We start from the raw sequence: 23,211 nt of genomic DNA, 5'->3' as shown, positions 1-23,211 counted from the left end.
ATATACCAACCTGGAAGGAGATATGTCAAAGCGTATGCACTCTCCTATTCATTCATCATCTCACTCTGTTTTTACCTCTTCACCCATACTCCTGCTGGGCCCTGATTGAAACTCTGGGTACCAAATGAACAGATCTACATCCATTCGTCACTTTGTCTTAGCCCTCTGAACTTCTGGACTTCATTAGTCTCTAGGTCCTGAACACCTAGGCAGCTAGTGAATAGTTATGGGAAGTTCAAGGGCCCTATCATACACCCGGCGCAATGAAAAAGAATTAAAATATTATGGATATATATATATATATATATATATATATATATATATATATATATATATATATATATATATATATATATATATATATATATATATATATATATATATATATGTATGTATATATATATATATATATATATATATATATATATATATATATATATATATATATATATATATATATGATATAATAAGGATATAAATATAAATATAAATATAAAGAATTAAAATATTACAAAACATATTATTTTCTCGCCTACATGAATTTTAAAACCACTGCCTTAAATCCTTCATCTCGGGAGGCTTTTTCAGTTCATTCAATTTGCTTTTGTATAATGTTATTATTATTATTATCAGTATTATTTATTATATTCATATTTATATTTGTTTTATTAAAAACAAGCTTAGATTTGTCCACCTGTCAGGTTTTAGACCATATTGGGTATAGCATGTGCTTTTGGAAATAAATAATGACCACACTTTGTTATTATTGTTCTTTTATTAGTTTGCTGGAAATTAGAACTGAATTTAGAAATAGTTTTGAAACAAATATTTGCGCTTAACAAACAAAATTAATTATTTATAGACTAATTGATGTCTGTGTGTATAGGTGTCCCTATCCACGAGAGCAAAAGCGAAAGTGAACTTATTTAACGTCCTGTAATTAGCGAATACGCTTATGGCGCGACGCAGCTGGCTCTTAAAGGGAATGGGAGATGAGACTCTGATTGGTTTATTCTCAAAACACACCTATAACTCATTAAGAAAATAAACTCAAGTCTTTTAGACCATGTGCCACGGCACAAAGCGGATTTTCCCGTCCTCATATTAGCACATATGGATTCTGACACGCCCTGAATGCGTTTGCGCCCTGCGCTTTCCGTTTTGCGCATGGACCGTCAAAATAGAGCCCCAAATCTTTTTCACAAAGCAGATCTTTCACCAGATTCTCTCATTTAAGCCCTCAGTTAATCCACACTGCAGCATTAATCACTTGTCCATGTCTGTTTCAGACTCTCATACTATTTGTGTTTGGTTCACCTGCTGATTCACATAAGCGCAGTATTATCAGTGACCGGTTCTCAAATCTGATCTCAGTGTACTGTTCTAGTAAGAGAAAAACTCGAGGACGTTTGTTAAAAAGCTTGTTAAAAAGTAAGTAAATTGTGGATTAGTCCCTACTGGTAATTGGTTCGATTTGGTGAACTGATGCAACCAGCTAAAAACAATGATTCTTTTGCTATCGGCAATCACTAGTAGTGAATCCTCTTGCTCTTCCAGAACAGTTACATATGGTGTGATATGGCTTATGAGATTTCTCAGAAGATCACAGGGTGTTCACTGCACCAACACCTCTTGTTAACTGTATCAAGGAAAGCTGGTTTGTCTCTGTGTTTTTCGCAGTCTCTGGTTCCACGTCAGGGTAGATTTCATCACAGATCTCCCATCCTCAGATTCATTTACTAGTTTTCTTGTGGCTCTTTATCAGTTCTTCAGGGCCAGTAACTCAATCCCCTCACAGTTCCCAAATCCCAGCTCATGCTGAATGGAACTTACAAAGCTTCACGTTGTTATTGATCTGAACTGGAATTTTGACTTGGAGCTGACGTCCTGTCTTTTAGAGCAGCTTTACTCAATGATGAACTGTTTTTACAGATGGCTTTCTATAACTCATTGAGCTAAGCACTGGAAGCATAACATATGACAACCAGCAGTCAGAGATATCTGCATTTTGTACATATTCAGTTCTATTTTCAGCCTGTGATAAAAGCCAACAAACTGGTATTTCAATCAGATGGTTCGACATCCTCAGGAGAAACTGAATGTTCCTCAGCAGCGTCACACTGCTTTTTAAATGCACTGACGGAGCCAAAATTGTGATTAACATGTTTCGAATGCAGGGCGTGAGTGAATGTGGCACACGAGAAAACAAAGGACAGCGGTCTCCTATCATCAATATTTGCGTAATCTTTTATTATTTGATTTGAATTGTTTGTATTATTTATTACTGTTTTGTTTTAATATTATACTTATAACTGCATTACCAAACTGTGATTAAATATAGCAATTGTTAATAAAATTGCACTTTGGAATTGAATATTGCATGCGTTTCATTGTCTTTTAAATATTATTGATTCACCATTAAAGGAACAGGCTCTCGTGAAGCAAGAGCTGTGAATCATTTTAGACCTCTTCATTTATTTAAAAGGCTATTTGCATGTCTTTCAGCCCATTTACTGCATGCAAGAAGTTAGTAAAATAAAGCTGGTAGCATCAAGGTGCATGCAACATTAATTGGGAAAAAAACATGGGCAAAAAAAAGTGCCCCAGTAAAAGCTTTAAGATAAGATTTTCTTTATGCAAGTGTATTAGTTTAGGTATGTTATCCCAGAATAAAGTATTTATTCTGGGATAACATCTCTAAGCAGCGGATGCCCTTCCAGCTGCAACCCATTACTGGGAAACATTTAGACACACTCATTCACACTCATACACTACAGACAATATTTGCATGCCCAATTTACCTGTACCGCATGTGTTTGGACTGTGGGGGAAATCGGAGCACCCGGAGGTAACTCACGCGAACACAGGGAGAACATGCAAACTCCACATAGAAACACCAACTGACCCAGCCAAGGCTCGAACCAGCGACCGTCTTGCTGTGAGGTGAACCACTGCATCACCACATTAGGTAATAAAATATACATTATATTATTTCAGACGACCAAAATGCCAATAAAAGTCACCATGTTGAACCATAGAGTTGAGTTTTCAACATCAGAAGTGGACAGAGCAGAGATTAACATCCCATAATGCAGTTCACCACCGCGAATAAACCCAAAATATTTCAGAATCGCAAAATACAGAAACCATACAATTTCTACAAATATTTTCTTTGTGGTTTTTACAGGCCGATGTATAACAAAAGACTAGATTATAATATTAGCATACCTCTTTCACTCTCAGTTTATTACTTATAAATTAGGCCCAGACAAAATCATTAAACACAGAACTTTGCAAAGTCCGTCATTCAATCTACTCATTTATCTATGTAGATTTGTGTAAATACATATATTTATTCAGATTATATATACATTTCAGTAATATGAAATTATATGCAAATATTCTTTTATGATTTATGCATAATACAGTTTGTTTACCGAACCAGTGTCATTGACAATTGACAAAGACACAAATTAAACATTTTAATATCTAACAAAAGTGTTTTTAAGAGTTGTGTTTTTGTCTGTGTTATTGTCTTTTTGTGTGTATCACACATTTACAGTAGTAAATATAAACACAAATATATTTTGGATGCGATTTCTCTTTTTCCAGCACTAGTAGAAGCGCATTCGGCCACATGTGTGTTCACACTATACAGCCTGTTGTGCTTTTGACCACTTCTGGATGCGGTCCAAAGTAGATAATCCCAAAACCTTTCACAGCTGTACTTAGTGTTGTCTACTTCTGATTGAATCTTCAAAATCTTAACACCAGGTGTCAACAGGGTCTTTGTTTAATCTGTTGTCATAAAAAGACATCTCAAACAATGTCAGCTTTGCCTTTAAGATGACACCTCTGAGAAAATGACAGTAAATGACAGCTGTCACAAGCAATCATAAACTCTCATACTAATAATGATGTGTCATGTCATGAGTATACAGGTGTCTTTTGAACAACCCTGTCAAGTAAAGTGTTAACAAATGTCTTTATTCCGCAGTTTCTTCACTCCTGCTTTATTCAGCAGTGTGTGTCTGTGAGAGCTCCTCCACATGCATGTGTTGTTTTAATGTGAGAGCATGAGTGTATTACTGACACTGACAGATGCTTTCATTTCACACATTCCTTGAGGATCAACAAATGGGTTTTTATGTTGACGATAAAACCAAAATTGAAAATATTTATATCACCACCCCAAACTATTTTTAAATCCTGTGTTGCAGAGACAAGATCAAATACACATTGTCAAAATTGAGCTGATAAAGGCGTAAGTTACTGCTCAGTAGTGCTATATGTGCATACGGACATTTAAAACACAAATATTTCAAATATGTAACCACAGTATTTTAATGGAGTTTCTGCGCTCGTCTGCAGCGTTTTATATAATTTTACACTTGAACAACCAAATGAATCTCTGTTTATCTATTTTCCGCTCTATTTATCCCTCCTGATGACTTACGGGTCAAAAATGACCCAGACAGTCCAGACATTTTGGGTACAACTGTTGTCCTTCCAATCAATTTTGACGCATCGGCTTTAAATCATTTTTACACCACAAAAACTACTGGTGCACACACACACACACACACACACACACATATACACACACACACACACACACACACACACGCACGCACGCACATGAAGTTTGTTTATAAACTCATGTTGAGAGGATCACATGCTCATGATTGATCACAGCCGGTCCTGCATTATTCAATTCATGATTAACCAATCAGACGAATCCTAAGCCACTATAAATACCCTCAGCTCCACATCACAGCCATCTTCATTTTGAAGAATCCCCCCTTCCACCCCTACTCCTCCTGCTTTCCTAGATGGGTGGCCCAGTGGTTAGCACTGTTGCCTCTCAGCAAGAACGTCACTGGTTCTAGTCCTTACCAAGCCAGCCGACGTTTCTGTGTGGAGTTTACACGTTCTCCCCGTGCTCATGTGGGTTTCCCCTGTGTTCCCCCGGTTTCCTCCCACCGTCCAAAAACATGCAGCTTAAGTTAATTGACTAATCCACATCAGCACCATAGACAAGCTCCTAGTCAGTGGTTATCTTTTTAGAGCAAAAGTGTGCACTTCATTTAAATGATCATATCGCATTTTAGAGTTATGATTACGGCAAGCATTTGATATGTTTTTTCCTTCATAGCGAAAACACAGTTGTGCATGAAAATAAATGTTTACAGTGTCAGTATAACTACTCTAGCCTATGTATTGTTGAATATAATCTGATAATGGCAAATGTCTGATTTTACCAGTGAATAAATTTGTCTAATATGACAGATTGCAAGCATATATCTCAAACATAATAATTCAACATCAGAATTATTATTAGTAGAATTGAATTATTTATAAAAACCAGTAGACCTACACATTATATTATTATCGATGTTGTGCCATATGTTGGTTTTTACCATACCTTTATTTTACATCTACAGAATCGTGAGAAAATCGTGATCTTTATTTGAAGCAAATAAATCGCGATTCTCATTTTAGCCAGAATCGTGCAGCTCTAATTCACAGAGAGTGTGGTGAAGATCAGCTTGTTTCTTCATGCTGAATAGATTTGGGGATTGTAGTAATTGATCTTCTTCATATTACAGGTTTAGTGAAGGCAGCTCAATCTGACCCAAAGAACATCATAATGAATACTGAATTCTCCGGCAACAGGAGAGTTAACTAGGTATGTTTTGATTACAATACATTATTGATGCTGTACAAGCAATCTTAAGAAATTGAAGATAGTCCCATCAGTGTTTCACCTGAAGCTCATCAGTGGCTGAAAATCAGTGCAGTGCATGAAGCCCATTCAGCAGGAGGAAACCAGATCACAACATGTCTTTGACAGTGATAAGAAGCTGTCAGAACTGAGATTTATTTTCACTATATACTGTACATCCTGGGGACTTTTTTTTTTTTTTTTAACCTCAAAGAATGTAGGAAATGAAGACATCTCGGTAATGTTCTCGGTAATACACGGTTTCATAACTCTCACATGTTTATTTTAGTAAATTCACACTTTCGCATTAAACAAACTGCACAAAGCATTCAAGCAGACATTAAGACTGACCCACTGGAGCCACATACAAACTGCAACGATATTTTCACTCCCTTTCTGAACCGTCATCATCGCTTCGCATTGTCAATAAAGAGAGAGAAAGCCCTCACATATCTTCTACTGTGAGCACTCACATATATAATAAATTGTTTGTGTGATTTAATTTAACTATGACACAAATTGTTCGCCCATTTGAAATGCGTTTATGGTAAGTTTCTTATTTTTTTAGTTTAAAAGCAGTACACTAAGCAAACTTGACTCAAAATCTTATTTAAATTTAATGTATTTGTGTTGTGAGGGTCTGCAGAGTCTTGATTGGTTAATATTTTGTCTATTTGCATGTGATTTCTTAAGTTTCACGGCTGGTTATAAAAGTCATTATATTAAACTATTCATCTGACGCACAGTGTAATTTTGGGATCTCTTATAAAATGCATTACTCAATACAACACCGGCTGAGCCAGTTTGCTGAGATGACATTTTTCCACATGCTTGGCAGAGTCTGCTTCAATTTGAGCCAACTGTGACTAACACTGCACAGTCCTATTTATATTTCAGAGTATTACACATCAAAATAAACTTTTACTTTGCCTAGTTATGTTTAAAAAAGTTTTCAATTCAATTTATTTATAAAGCACTTTAAAACATTACAGTCGACCAAAGTGCTGACAACAGAGAGTATACAAACTTCAAAACACAAATAAATAGTTATGAAACTAACTAAGCTAACTAAAAGTTATGAAACATTTTGATGCATGGAAATAAAAAGCAAGATGCAAGAGACGTATACCCTAAAAACAAAATTACTGGGTTGTTTCAACCAAAGGTTGACAAACCCAAAAACATGGTCAAAATTGCAGATAAAAACCTCTTTAGTAATTTTTGTGAATGTATAATTTGAAGGTGTTCATTTAGAAAAAGCATCTCTATATAACATAAAAAGCAGATTCAATTAAACAACATCTTAGAGGCAAATCAAAATAGGGTGTTACTTGAAAGATGCAACCGAACACACACGTTTGGGGAGGAATGTGGTTTGGTGCCCATTGAAGCATGTAAAACTAAATCATATTGAAAAGCATCGTAAGCCTGATTTCAGTGATATGAGCCTCCTGACAGTGTGATGCTCTTTGCGAGGGCTGTATAATGGTGTAGAATTGTAATTGATAAGACAAAACCAGATTCCTTGTCATTTCGTGTTTAATACGTTTTAATCTTCAGCATTATGGGATGCTGCTTTCTCATTTCAGTATTTTCCTTTCATTTCCTGATTTCTGTTTTTTAACACACTGCTGGGAAATATGCAGAGACTGATGAAAAACAACCAAATTGAATTGAATATTGAATACATGACTAAACATGATGAGGAATGACCAACACTCAAATATTGTACATCATACACTCAAATCTGCTCGATTCAATTAAATTGAGATGATTTTCTTTAACCCAGAGATTGAATTTATTCATATTTAACCCAGTGTTGGGTTTGTAAGTATGTTGATCTTTACAGTGCAGTTGTATATATCTAGTCACTTATTTTTACAAGCGTTTGATTATATTTGGGCCGCTGTTATTAGTAATAGTGAATTTTGTGCATTGAAAGGATTTACTTGTGGATGTAAAAAAACAAGCAGCACGGTGTTGCAATAGAAGGTTGCTAGTTTGAGTCCCAGCTGGGTCAGTTGGCATTTCTGTGAGGAGTTTGCATGTTCTCTTGGTGTTGGCGTGGGTTTCTGGGTGCTCTGGTTTCCCCCATACACGTGCGGTACAGGTGGATTGGGTAGGCTAAATTGTCCATAGTGTGTGAGTGTGAATGAGTGTGTATGGATGTTTCCCAGTGATGGGTTGCAGCTGGAAGGGCATCCGCTACGTAAAACATATGCTGGATAAGTTGGCGGTTCATTCCGCAGTGGCGACCCCAGATTAATAAAGGGACTAAGCCGAAAAGAAAGTGAATGAATGTAGAAAAACAACTGGGTTGTGTGGTGTGTGGTTTGTTCAGAGTGATTAGGTAATGCATTGAATTGGGTGTGTTCAAAATGACAGCAGTGTGGAGATTAATGAGAGAATTCAATCATTCTGTGAAAACAGCAGCTGGCATTAATGTGCTCAATCGAGGAGGACGGTCATCATCGTGTCACACACTGTTATCAAATAGATTTATTCCCAAACTGTGATGTAAAACGTGTCAATATGAACAGATTACAAGTTTACAACTCAGGATCTTACAGGATCACAGCTAACATGATCTCTAATTATTCACAGTGAAACAAAAAGCCAAAACAAAGAGAAGAAAATAATACAGATAAAACCAACTGAAAATAGCCTGAATAGCAAAGCTATCAAAGCCAATCATCACCTCCAGACAGATCTAAAATGAGCTGTAAGTGCAGTGACAGTCAGACCAAGCTTGAGGTAATGGAGTGGCCAGCTCAATTCCCTGCCCTCAACCCAATTGAAAACTTCTGAGATGCCGCGTCTGAAGCAAAAGCCGTTCACAGAAACTGTGGCATGTGTTGTATTTTTTCATTATGTGCTGAAATACCAGTTTCAGGAAGCCAGACGATTTATGAGTTGATGTAACGCAGATGAGCAGCAGTTATCAAGAACAACAGCGATGCAAATACACATCAGTTCAGCCATTTGACCTGATATGTAAACATCCCTTTAGGTTATAAGTGATTCACTGTAAAGACAGCATATTAATACTGCTATTTAGAAACCTTAATATTCCTTATTTGCCTCTTTAAAAAACACAGAATTATTAATAAAATCAATATTTGATTTAGAAACAGACGTGTAATGATGCTCTGTACAGATAAGCTTCTCAATGTTCCCAGCAGGCACACAACCTCATCAGACGTTAACATTAGGTTAGATTTAGGTCATGACATCAGGTGACCACAGTTCAATGTCTAGGCAGAGTCTAAGGACAACATTAGTTTGATGTTCAATAACGACGTCTAATTACGTTGATATTTGGTTGATTTTAGGCTGTGTTGGAAAAAATTGACCAAAATCCAACGCCTGGCAGATGTCATAGTGGTAACGTCCACACTGTGTCAAGGTGTAACATGATTAGACGTTGATATTTGGTTGATCTTAAGTTGGATGTTGGACATTGATGTTGGCCTGATGTTGGGTTCTGATGTCAACCCGATTTTCATTTACAAACAAAATCCCACATCCCCATGATGTTGTGGTGAAATGTCAAAATGGTCATGTTGACGTCCTGTGCCTGCGCCTGGGATTTTAAGTAAAAATGTTCTTATATACTACATTAAACCTCGTACACCTCTGTAATATGTGGAGACTTTGCATGGTTTGTCAGTGTACAGGGTTTTCTTGGAAATCTTGTGACGACAATCATAATGCAGCCTGAAAAAACCATCAGAGATTTGTAATTTCCAGTCCGACACATCAGGCAGGAGTGCGAAGCAGCCATTCATGCATTTCTCTCTGTATCTAATGATTGACAGATTTACTTAAACACCCTAGGGTTTCCTAGAACAACTTGGCAGATCACTTGAAAATACTGCTTGTTTGACTCATGAAACCCAAGCCATGCGCCTCCCAGATATTCTTTATGGTTTCAGATTCCCAGAGTCATTCAACAGCAGTGCATTTGTCCTTACATCTGCTGTGCATTGATGCAGCGTTGAGGATTGTGGATCCTCCAGTTCATCATCTTGTGTTTTTAATACAGACTCCAGACTATGAAGGGCTTCTGATGCTCTCCAGAAAGACATGGATGAGTTCAAACTCCCACATATTCACACAGTGATGAGGACAAAGTGATTTGCCTCTGCTCAGAAGATGATTTATAATAGTTCATAGCAGAGGAAAGAAGGTGAAGAAGAGCTCATGAGATGGGTTCCATCACAAGGTGAAGCAAATCTTATGTACGGTGTGTTAAAAGGCATGCCAAATATAGATACTGGGGATTAAGGGTATGTTCTGATATGGATTTCAGATGACATTCTAGTCCACGAGAAGATGCCGCTTGTTGTACAGATCATTTACAGATCACCTGTTTTACCTTTTTGATTTTACAGTGCTTTTACCTCTTTTGTGGAAGTGTGCTTCCCTGGACTCAAACTCGAGCAAACAGATTGTGTCAGAAACATGACAGAAATAATACTTATATCGATGATAATCCATCAATATATAAATATTCTTATAGTGTGAAAAGGAGCAAACTGCCCTGGACATTTTTCCCAGAAACCAAAATCAAATGTATGTTAATTATATTGTTGGTGATTCACAGAAATGTGGAGAATGTGTTGAAAATAGGACTGATCTCACTTTCACTTCTGAACACACTCAAATCCCTTCACGCATGATTGTCTGGAAATGCACCGGCTTTGTTTATGATTTAGCCTGTTTCTTCATCTGGGTTTGTTGTACTGTTGATGTGCTCTTCAGGCTGACACACCTCTGTCACCTCCACAAAATGTCCTTGAAAACTCTGAGGAACATTCTTCATGAGTGTGAAATCACTCCGCTCGCTATAGTTCACCAGGTTCACTGTGGCTTCAGAAACAGGAAGAGTTGGACTGTCAGTCCCTTTTATCTGTCTTCATTTACTCCCTCGTGTCACTCAAACCTGCATCCACTACTTTCATCTTCAGAACTTAATCAGGAAACTATTTTGAAGTTAATTTTGACGGATTTTCTGTCTTTGGCATGAACGTCAGCAGACTGTGGACAGTGTTGTTTTAGTGTAAAGTACAGTTGACCTAACCTGTAATGTGTGTGCATTATAATGTATCACACGAGAAACAAGAGATGGAAATCTTTCATGAAAACTCCTAAATCACAATAAAATGAATTTACACTGGCTTGAGGTGGTCTTGAACTTCTGGAAAAGGATTCATCAGAATCAAACTTGAGTCAGCTTCATTCACCAAATGATTTTTGTGCACAAATGAATGTGCACAAGTTTGAAGAAGCTCAGGGTACATGCACACATGCATACAGCTGAAGTCAGAATTATTAGCCCTCCTTTACTTTTCTTTTTTCCTTTTGGAAATATTTCCCAAATGATGTTTAACAGGGCACGGATGTTTTCACAGTATGTCTGATCATATTTGTTCCACTGGAGAAAGTCTTATTTGTTTTATTTCGGCTAGAATAAAAGCAGTTCTTAATTTTTTAAAAGCCATTTTAAGGACAATATTATAGCACCTTTAGGCTATATATATATATATATATATATTTATTTATTTATTTTTTGGATAGTCTCCAGAACAAACCACTGTTATACAATGACTTGGCTAATTACCCTAACTTTACCCTAATTACCCTAGTGAAGCCTTTACATGCCACTTTAAGCTGAACACTAGTGTCTTGAAGAATATCTAGTCTAATATTATTTACTGTCAACATGGAGAAGAGAAAATAAATCAGTTATTAGAAATGAGTTATTAACACTATTATGATTACAAAATGTGATGAAGAAATCTGCTCTTGGTTAAACAGAAAATGGGGGAAAAATAAACAAGGAGTGAATAATTCTAACTTCAACCCCCTGCTATTTTTCCCCAATGTCTGTTTAACGGAGAGCAGATTTCTCCAGCACATTTCTTATCATAATAGTGTTAATAACTCATCTCTAATAACTGATTTATTTTCTCTTCTCCATGTTGACAGTAAATAACATTAGTCTAGATATTCTTCAAGACACTAGTGTTCAGCTTACAGTGGCATGTAAAGGCTTCACTAGGGTAATTAGAGTCATTCATTTTCCTTCAGCTTGCTTCCTTGTTTATCAGGGGTCGCCACAGCATGGACCGCATAATATTTAATCAATTATGCATATTAATATTAAGATATGAAATAGTTTATCATTGTTCCGGGAAAAATTGCAGGAGGTTTGTGCTTCAGCAGTCATTTACTTCCTGCATTTCATTCCCCGAGGCCTATTCTACAAACAGGTTATGTGACATACGTGAGAAGTTTAGTTAGTTAACAGATAGATTCAACTTTCAATTCCAGAAGCTATTCACTTTTAGAGATCCTATGAAATTAAAATATTTAATATTCCAGTAGTTTTAAAGATGTTAGTATCATGATGTCTATAATCTAGTGTCTCCAAATCTGGCACAATTGTAGCAGATATAAACCTGATAGAAACATCCACGGTTTGTCACTTCCACCTAAATGGAGCTTCTGACCAATCAAATGATCTCTAGTATCTGACCTGCCCCCGCCCCCTTTTTCTCATTGGCTTTTCATTTGATGCACTTCAATTCAACCACTCTCACTGGCAGAGCTCTGATTAAACCAAATGCTATTGGCTGTTTTTTTTAAAGGGGAGGAGCTACACTATGTCCACACTATTAGTTACACTATTGTACTAATAGCTACGGGACTTTTTCTGCTCAGGTTTGTAAGGGGGCTTGTAAGTAAACACCCACTGCTCTGATTGGATAAGAGTTATGCAAAGTAAACTAAAGCCGCCTTTCCACTGCACATGATATTGCGACATGACTGTTGTGTTTCTGTGAGGAGTTTGTATGTTCTCCCCGTGTCCGCGTGGGTTTTCCCCGGGTTCTCCGGTTTCCTCCCACCATCCAAAGACATTCAACATGCATAACAATCAAGCATTGTCTAACCCCTTTTGTTCCCTTAGCTACTGCAGCCGGGGAGTTCTGAGATCCACCGAGCTCAGGCTCTCCTCTCGCTCTGCCAACGGGAGGAAGCCCTGGGCTCGAGGATCCCTTGAGCTTGGGGCTCTCTCCCCGGACAGCATGCCAAACAAGCTTTTATAAATCATCAGCTAAGTGTGAACTCTTGAAATATTTACGTATCGGCAGCTCAAATCAGATCCGAATTTTTTGCATATGGAGATGATCTGAGCTCCACGCAGCTCCAGGACTTCTCTCCATGGGAAATGAATGACTTGCAGTCTGTCGCTTGTCATGTGCAGTGGAAAGGCAGCTTAACCTCAATCCTCCATCATCAGTACACGTGTTTAATCAACACACAAAACTTCAAATGTTGAGGAATGTTTAAACTTCGAGATGAGGAACCAGCTAAACCTCAAATGCCATGGATGCTCCAGAGTTCGTGCTAACCATAAAATGTTTTATTTGTTTATTAGCTGTGACAGACATATCTGAGGGCTGTTCATCATTATGACAGATTGCTCTGGGATTCACCCTCACAGATGTTTTGCTTCTTGTAATGTTTTTATTGGGTTGTAATGTACATCCAGCTGCCTGTTTTTGGAGAAATAACCCACCAGGTTTATCAGCAGCTGTTGTACTAGACCAGGGGTCACCAAACTTGTTCCTGAATGTCCGTTCTCCAGCAGAGTTTAGCTCCAACCCTAGTCAAACACTCCTGAATGAGCTGATCAAGGTCTTAGGTATGAAACATCCAGGCAGGTGTGCTGAGGCAAGTTGGAGCTAAACCCTGCAGGGCACCGGACCTCCAGGACCGAGATTGGTGATCCCAATACTAGACTGAAGGATTCATTCTGCAATAACAACCAAAGAGATGTACATTGTCTTGCTTATTACACAGTTATTTGCCACACAACTAAACAGATACAAGACATTTACCTGAGCTGTAATAATTTATAAACTTTTTAATTAAATTTAAAGCTTACCGAAATAAAAATGACTGTATATGACTACATTCACTATTAATCAGGAAAATTATGTGCAATTTATTACAGCTGTATGGAAAACTCCACTCCACTCACTGTTTTTCTCAGATAACAATCACTGAATAACATACGCATTGGAGAACTCCTTGAAACACCTTGACCATCACACCTTGACCATCACTGCATTCATTTACAGTTAACATTAGAATTATTCGCCCCCTGTATATATTATTCCCCAACTTCTGTTTAACAGAGAGCAGATTTCTTTAACACATTTCTGCACATAATAGTGTTAATAACTCATCTCTAATAACTGATTTATTTTCTCTTTGTCATGATGACAGCAAATAATATTAGTCTAGATATTCTTCAAGACACTTCTATACAGCTTAAAGAGACATGTAAAGGCTTCACTAGGGTAATTAGGGTAAAGTTAGGGTAATTAGGCAAGTCATTGTATAACAGTGGTTTATTCTGGAGACAATCCAACACTAATATTGCTGAAGGGGTGAATAATATTGAGCTTAAAATGGCTTTAAACAATTAAAAACTGCTTTTATTCTAGCCAAAATCAAAGAAATAAGACTTTCTCCAGAAGAGGAAATATTAGAGGAAACATTGAAAACAATTCCTGAATCTGTTCAACATCATGTGGGAAATATTCGTCTTGTTGAAGTCTTTAGACAAAAGCATCTCCTAAATGACTACATGTAAATGTAATGATGACTATAGTCTACTTTTGATCAACTTAATTAGTTTGATTAAAGTTTTTAGTCTTAGTTTTATCTTTTTGTACTACTAAATATCTAATAACTGACAGCTCAGATATAGCTTGACTTAACTAATACATCCATGTTTGGACTTCTATTAGATGTCTTTTAAACACAACATAGGTGGTCCATTGGAGGAGGCTGGTGCAGATCACTGGAGAACTACACATCTGACACTATATGAAATACAACTCCCAGAAGTCTTTGCTCTCACACTCCAGTTCCTGATTCCCCCTGATTACACACACAAAGCTGAAGCTCATGATGGACTGATTACTAGAAAGACACCTCATTCACATACTCTTCGCTGGGTCTTGTGATCTGTAAGTGAGCATAACGAAGGGTTTTCCTTGTCTTGCCTGCTGTTTTGACCTTTGCTTTGTTTACTGTTTACGCTGTTTTGCTGCCTGTCTAAACCATTCGCCTGTACTCTGACTCTGCTTTTGGATTATCTGCATGCTCCTGTCTGTGCCTGCTTTGACATTTGCCCGCCTGACGATTCTCTTATTTGGATGCGTATCTCCATTGTGCCTCGACTCATTACAGATGGCCTTATTCTTGAAAAGCTTTTGATGGATAAATTGTACAAACATGTCTTACAGTACAAAAAATCTTAGAGTTTTTTTTTCTACCAATTGTCTATGTGCAAAAATAATAATGTTTTCATCATTAACAGTAACATTATTTTACTTCCCCACTGGCAGATTATTTAGCTTGTTTTAAGGAAAAACTAACTTCATTTTGACTCATCAATTCTGAAAATAAAAACAGACTATATGTTTTGATTGTCTAGAAAATGTTTAAGAATGTTTTGATATTTGAACCAGAAATAAGTTTAACACTTTACAATAATGATCCATTGGTTAATGTATGAACAAACTATTATTAATACATTTATTATGGTATTACATGTTTGTTCATGTTAGTTAATGTTATTTTACTTAACGTTAGTTCACGTTAACTCAGAGAGCAAATTTGTATTCTAATAATGCATTCGTTAATATTGAACTATGATTAATAAATGCTTTACATGATTATTCATACTTAGTTCATGTTTGTAAATAGGTTAACTAACATTAACTATTGGACTGATAAAGTGTCACCTAAACAAGACAAAAGCTCGTAATAAGAAAGCCTTGGTTATGTTCGTAACCCTCGTTCCCTGTTGATTGTCTAGATCAGGGGTGTCAAACTCAATTCCTGGAGGGCCGAAGCCCTGCACAGTTTAGTTCCAACCCTGCTCCAACACACTTACCTGTAGGTTTCAAACAAGCCTGAACGACTCAATTAGTCTGATCAGGTGTGTTTAATTAGGGTTGGAACTCAACTGTGCAGAGCTGCGGCCCTCCAGGAACTGAGTTTGACACCTGTGGTCTAGGGGATTGGAAGGTCTAGTTGATCAACTCAACATAAACTTGTAGTGATGGACTGAGGCGGAAAGCAGTTTTCACGGTGTTGTTCATTCGTAATGTAGAATGTAAGAATAAAATGACCCACAGAGAGAGAGAGAGAGAGCATCATGTAGACAGAAAGCACAGCTTTATTGACTGCACTGGTCGACCACAGCCGAGCGCTGGTGATGATGGACGGCGGCGCTGTTATTAAGGCATCACAAACAGCATGCACATACAGTCACATGAACATTATATTGCTCTAAAGACTGCTCAACATGGAAAATGTACAAACAGGAGAAAATAGGTTTCTGCACTGATGAAAATACTCGTCTTTTGTCTTTTCTATAAAGATTTCCAATACAAGAAAATAAATATAGCAAAAAAAGCCTAAAATAATTTAAAATAGCTCTTCTTTTCTCTCTAATTATATGTTCAATAGTTCTCTCTGCTATTAACAAATGGCACAACTTTCTTTGAAACAAAGAACACAGAAGGAGAAACTCCTGCAACATTCAGAGCATGGCATAGCATCGCATCGTAACCGTGTTTAATTTACAGGACGAGGGTTTGAGAAAGAGCAGGGGCTGATGAGAAACTCTTGCTGAATATAAGATTGGAGATCTCGGACCATGTGCTTCTGGCTTCATAAATAAAGGACTGTGCTGGACACATGCTAGATTTACAGCAAAACCTGTTTCTCTCAAATGGGAAATTCAGAGAAATGAACATATGCGCTGATCATTTCTATTCTGTTCTATAAGCCGCAAGTAATTACCCACATAGAAATCTGACATATGGAAATATATGCACATGACATACTAGCTTATATTTGCATTTCACTTATATAAAATATGCCATTTTTGCAACAGAAATTGCAAAAAGTCATATATATTTGTTCAATCATTGAAATATACAATGTTCAAATATACATTATTACAATAAATATATTTAAATACAGAATTAAGTCTGTAAAATAACAGAAAATGTGCTGCAGTTTATAACAAGGTTTCTGTAGCGTAATATACAACACCAACCCAGATGATATGGCACTGCAGACTATTACACACGTGCAGAAAACACACTTTTACACACTTTTCAATGTTAGAAGTCGTTGGAAGAAAGATCAAGATCTCATAATCCACTCAAAAGTAGAAATAAAGAAATAAGAAAAAAAACATGAACCACATAATAGGGAAAACTGCTCATTTATGGATGTTTTTTACATGTGTATTATGGCTAATATATTTTTGAACATATATATATGAACATATTTTAAATTCCAATTTTTAAAAATACATATATATATATATATATATATATATATATATATATATATATATATATATATATATATATATATATATATATATATAAAATAATATTTCCACATTTATGTTATATATGTTACATTATGTCATATATTGCCATATATCAGATTTCTATATGGGTTCAATCTTGAGTTGCAAATTGAGCACAGCTGACTGGTTTCAGATCTTCACCTAACAAATGGCTCCAAATTATGAAATGAATTAAAATCCACCAATTAAAGTCTAAATCTACAATGGTGATTGGCAAAAAGGTGCTTTGATTTCCAAACACTCAGAGGTCAGGTGAACTGGCCACATCTGAACGCAGATTCTGTGCATTATCAAACACAACACTGTGCACATTTTAGGAAACCTTTAAAGGCTTCTTGGTTCCTGCTAAATGTTCTGAAAAGGTGCAAACGCAAAACAAACAGAAACATCCCCCTGATGATTGACTTCATTTATAAAATGCTCAACATATTGTTTGTAGATGAAATATGACTTTATTAGACAGCTGAGGAGGTTTAGCTGTATGGAATATCACTGAGGGATTAATTATCAGTTTCACACACTGAAAAAAAAAATACTAAATGTTTTTGTTTGTTCAAGTTTTTGTCTTGAATCTAGTCCAAATATCAAGAAGCATTTTCTACAAGCAATAAATATAGTCTTGTTTTCAGGAATAATGAGTCAAAATAAAAAGAGTTTCACTTTTAAACAAGCAAAATAATCTGCCAATGGGGGAAGAAAATCATCTAGTTTTGTCTGTTGACACTGTCTGATTATTTTGCTGACTCCACTGGCATCTTAACTCATGATTAGCCCCACACGTGCGCAGAACTCCACCAATTTTTAACCCATCATTGATTCTGTTTACTTGTGTAAATGTGTGTATATTTATATTCAGTTTTTAAATGAAGTTCAGTAATATTACTGACTAATATGAAAATGTATATTGTGATTTCTTCACAATATAGTTTGTAAAGTAATATTTTCTGTCTTTCAGTAGAGATATCATATGAGATACAGGTTATATTATATTAAAAACCAGTTAAAAAGGTATTACTTTTTATTTCACATATTAAAGTTTTAGTTATGCATTCATTCATTCATTTTCTTGTCGGCTTAGTCCCTTTATTAATCCGGGGTCGCCACAGCGGAATGAACCGCTAACTTATCCAGCACGTTTTTTACGCAGTAGATGCCCTTCCAGCCGCAACCCTTCTCTGGGAAACATCCACACACACATTCACACACACTAATACACTACGGACAATTTAGCCTACCCAATTCACCTGTACCGCATGTGTTTGGACTGTGGGGGAAACCGGAGCACCCGGAGGAAACCCATGCGAAGGCAGGGAGAACATGCAAACTCCACACAGAAACGCCAACTGAGCCGAGGTTCGAACCAGCGACCCAGCGACCTTCTTGCTGTGAGGCGACAGCACTACCTACTGCACCACTGCCTCGCCGTATTAAAGTTTTAGTTATGATACTACCAATATCATTCCGCATAAATCCACAGATTTTTCACAAGATTCTGCACAGAAATTGCAAAAAATGTTGATGATTTTATTAAGTTACATATTACAGTAGTACATCATCATTCATCTACTGTTATTGAACAGTGTTACTATTTTCTTAAAGAATTAATCAGTCAATAGCAGGTTTTGCTTAATAAATAATGGGCCGGTGGGGTAAGCAAGGTAATCTTGTTTTCATTCTGACATGAGATGATTCTGCTTCCCCCATTGTCTGATTATTCTGCTTGCATTAAGGTTAAACTCACTTCATTTCCACTCATTATTTCTCAAAACAAGACCACATGTTTGCTTGTCTAGAAAATGCGTCTTGATTTGAGAATGTTTGGATATTGAAAACAAGAGTAAAACTCTCAGTAAGTACAGCAGTTTCTGCAGAAATGAGATGGTCTCAGGTCTTCAGGCTTAACCACACAACATGAAGCTGGAGGAAATGCTGGGTGTGCGGTGTGTTCTGTCTATAATAATCATATATGAACGGCTGTATTAAGGGTCGATTATGTCTCTTGTATTCCACAAACCAAACAAAAACAAAATATGGTCTAATTATAATCAGCCAAATGAAAATCCCAGAATATATCAAGACATCACTGTCCGCCAAAACCGCACACCCCTTGCTGATTTCCAGCTCTTCCTCACCCCAGCAGCAGTGCCACTGACTCACTGGCTCACTAACAACAAGCAAGGGTCAAGATCTCATTCTGGTCCTGTTGCATCATGGGAGAAAATGACTGCACAGAAGCTGAGCATTTACAGAGATTACACAGAGTACATGTTTCGGTACACGAGCGGCGGCGGAGCATGAGAAAGAAGCGTGAACTCTTGCAGGAGGCTGAAACTAGCTCACTAAAGGCACAGTACTGCATGTGTGCGTTTGGTGCATACTGAACCAGAGAACGGCGAATGACCAGCGTCTACCAACAGTCCCTATTGAAGCAGCTACGATACATGAGATTTGTACAGGTCGCCGTCTGTGCTCTGCGGGACACAGCGGCAGACAGACATCAACAAATGAAGAGTCAGAACCAGGAGTGAAGCGGTTCAGTGAGCGTTCATCCACTGCCGTGCTGTTCACAACATATAAGGCCGGGCATACACTGTGCAGTCTGCTCATGATGTCAACCTCCTCACACTGTACAGGAAGATCACGTGTGATGTAAAGGCAGAGCTCATGAAACATGTGCACACACTAAAGTGCTCAGCAGTGCTGAATCAACCATTAACACCCGCTAAGGGCATCTAGTATGCACAAATCAGTTTGGAGGTCTGTGGGACAGAACCAGATTTCTTGCGGTGCGGGAATACATTTCCTAATGAAGCGCTGGAGCGGTCGGTAACCCTGGTGTATGATGTGTGTGTGAATGAGAGAGAGCGTGATGCTGTCTGTGTGTCACTTGCTTTGGGTCAGGCAGCGGGACAACAAATGCTGAATATAAGCGGGAGCGGTCGGGTTCGGACTAATACCTGGCGGGAGCAGGTGGGAGCGGGATACATAAATTTAGTCCAACGCAGATCTCTAAATCACTTTAACCCTGGTAGTGTGTGTGTGTGTGAGCAGTGTGTGAGTATCTCCAGCAGCCTCTAATGGTCAACATGAGTGAATCGTGTTTGTTCTAATCAGACTTGATGCAGAAACACTTTGATTGACATTCTCCTGCTGTACGTGTCATCAGAGGGGGAAAGCCCCGCCCACTAGTGCCCATCTCTCCCTCATTAGCATAAACAGCAGCTCTGAGTGAGAAGCAGCCGTCTGTCCATTAGCCAATATGCTGTGTTCACGGCGGACACGGATGAAGCATCAAGCACGAGTGATTAACATGTTAAGTCAATGCAAAGATGCGAATATACATCCTGCGGCACGATATGCGCGAATGAGGCGGCGCGAATGACGCGGTTCGCATGATTGAAGTGGTGCGAGTTAAGCGTTTTGGGCCATGTCATGTCTGATTGGTCTGATGACATTAATCATATGAGACACAAAAAATCACTGATGTATTCTGATATTCCTATGCGTAAAAGCACAACTCTTAATGATGAAGCTAGGCGTAAGAGAAAGGAGAGGCGTCTCTGGCAGAGGGCGCGCTGAGCCAACAAACCAGCTGGACGAACTCTCTGTGAACCCTTTGCTACTTCTGATGACCCTTTTGCTCGTAGTCGCACTCTGGTTGAACTCCCTGCTCGTACTTTTGCTGAACTCTCTACCGAGTTCGCAAACCTGAATCTAAGTGCATAACTATATCACATTATAAATTAAGGCTGACATTAAAAATGCCTAAATGTTGATTTATATGATATAATGATGACTATATATCTGTCTTTTTACTGCTCAAGTGATTTAGCATGCTCCTTGAATGTATGATTTAAGTAGTTTGTGCACCTGTGTTTAGGGTTGATTTATGAACACTGTCACTGAGACACTGGGTATTAAAGCTGACATGTACTCTTCAGCTTTGCGCTTTCTGACTTCTGTATACTGAGAGTCGTAGGCTTTTTATTCTCAACCGAGGATAAAGTAAGGATTTTTGTTTCTGTTATTAGTCTTTTGTTTATTCTACCTTTTCAGTGGATTATTAATAAAAGTGTATTTTATGACTTTTCTTCACTGGAGTGGACATTGACTTCATTTTCCAGAACCCATCAAAGTGACCCTGTGTGGTAAAGTATGAATCTAATTTGTTCTTTTGCAAAATACATTCTAAAGACGATCCTTTAACTAAACTCTAGCTAAGAAATATAGAGAAGGGAGGATCCTGATTTTATCTTTGTTTAATTGAGGTGATTAAATAAAGGGGAATCAGCACAGCGATTGACACACTTAACGCTCGTACAAATGGCTAAAGTTTGAAAAGCTTCAGTGTAGATTCGCGCCGCGTTAATCAATCAGGAGCTTCGTCTTATAGGGGCATGATTATGACGTAGCGCCCTAATGTTGGTGTCCCGGGGGAAATCCACCTTCTGACACCAGACAACAGCTCATCAAATTGGCCTCGGCTCAGTTGGAAGCACTGCTGAAAGCCTCCATCATCCAGGTTCAGTTTCTGGAGGAGTTGATGAGCTTACAGAGCTGGTGCACCTCTGAAAGGATCTAGTGGACTCAGACACAGCTCCAAGCGAATCAACGCTTTTTTTCAGCCTTCCTAAAGCACATAAACACAGCTATTCTCTCAATAAAATCCATGTTAGCCATTTAGCAAGGAAGCTACAGTCACCGGGCAGACAAAAGCCCTGCCCTTGCCTTGAATCCGTGTCTATTTTGAAGAGTGAATGAAGTGAGTAAACTCCAAATGTCCACATGTGTATTTACGGGTGAATAGCACTATTTATCTGCGCGTGCCGTGTCTGGTGTGAACACATTATTAGAGTGTGACAACACACACACTGCTGTTTTACATCTGTCACTATGCTGACGCACAGCCATCTGTAGCTCCGCCCTCTTCTGAAAAGAGCACAATCTCATTTGCATTTAAAGCGACAGTCACCAAAACACCACAATTAAGAAGAAAGCCTGAAAGGGTCAGTTTCAGAGAGCTGGAGAACATTATCTGTGTGCTAATCTCAGCTCAAACTCAAACACACACATGAGAGACACAGCAGAGAGCATTTACAGCTTGTAAAAATAAGCAAAATAGGTTTTCTTTAATGGTGGCTGGCAAACCAGTGTATGGTGCGTTTACACCACCCAATGGGAAGGAGTGTTGAAAGAACGAAATCGACAACAACAAATTCAGTTCCTTATCAGATGTAGAGCTCGCAAATATATGAGCAGTGTGTCATACACTTGTAATTGTGTCTGTGCATTCTAGAATATGTTCGCTAATATTGCACCTGTGCGCCTGAGTGAACCTGCAAGTGTGTGTGTGTGTGTGTTTTGCGCAGGTGCAATAAAGGCCACACACACTCAGTAAAAGTGTATTGGGTTCTGTGTGATTCCCTGATGAGGGCCGAGAGAAACTTCTGACATGCCTGAAAATCATCTGACCATCCGACCACCGATTGGAAGGGTTGAATCATCTCTCCATCAGAATTCACAGCTGAATTAAAGCAGATTTGCACAGTGTATGCCCGGCTTCAGACTCTTCTGCAGAAGACTAAATCACTGGGACGTGTGCTTTACTCTAGTCTTCTGCTGAACAGACCTTTTGTTAGGATGCAGTATGCTCACAGACTCACTGTAAAGGAAGGTTTTCGGTAAATAAAGAATTATTATGAGGAAGAACGCTTCCTCAGCGTTATGAAGGAGTGTACGGGTGGATATCAGGGCAAGCTCTGTTCAGAAGACAACGTGATTACATCCACTTCAGAGCATTTGCAGACTCGCTTTTCTTTGGCGTCATCATACTAAAAGAAGAAGGAAATAAAATCAGTGCTTCATCTCTTTCTGTTGATTCTCTGGAGAGCCTCTCTTTGCCAAAGAAACCTAGCTGGTGTGCACATACAGGTTTAAGCTGTTCTGATGACTGTGATCACTTCTTTTCTTGAACCCTGAGATACACACTATGGGTTGATTGGGTCACAAT

General features: G+C 38.0%; 1 protein-coding gene across 1 annotated transcript in view; it reads right to left on the bottom strand.

Annotated features, from left to right (window-relative positions):
* The window catches only part of ddx46 (DEAD (Asp-Glu-Ala-Asp) box polypeptide 46), an 800,864-nt gene that overhangs the window by 398,931 nt on the left and 378,722 nt on the right, over positions 1-23,211 (bottom strand). The gene's annotated exons all lie outside the window — the stretch shown is intronic.

The sequence above is a fragment of the Danio rerio genome, chromosome 21 (genome assembly GCF_049306965.1).
Source record: "Danio rerio strain Tuebingen ecotype United States chromosome 21, GRCz12tu, whole genome shotgun sequence".
Lineage (NCBI taxonomy): Eukaryota > Metazoa > Chordata > Actinopteri > Cypriniformes > Danionidae > Danio > Danio rerio.
Note: the sequence above shows the minus strand (reverse complement) of the source record. Positions and strands in the feature narration are given on the sequence as shown.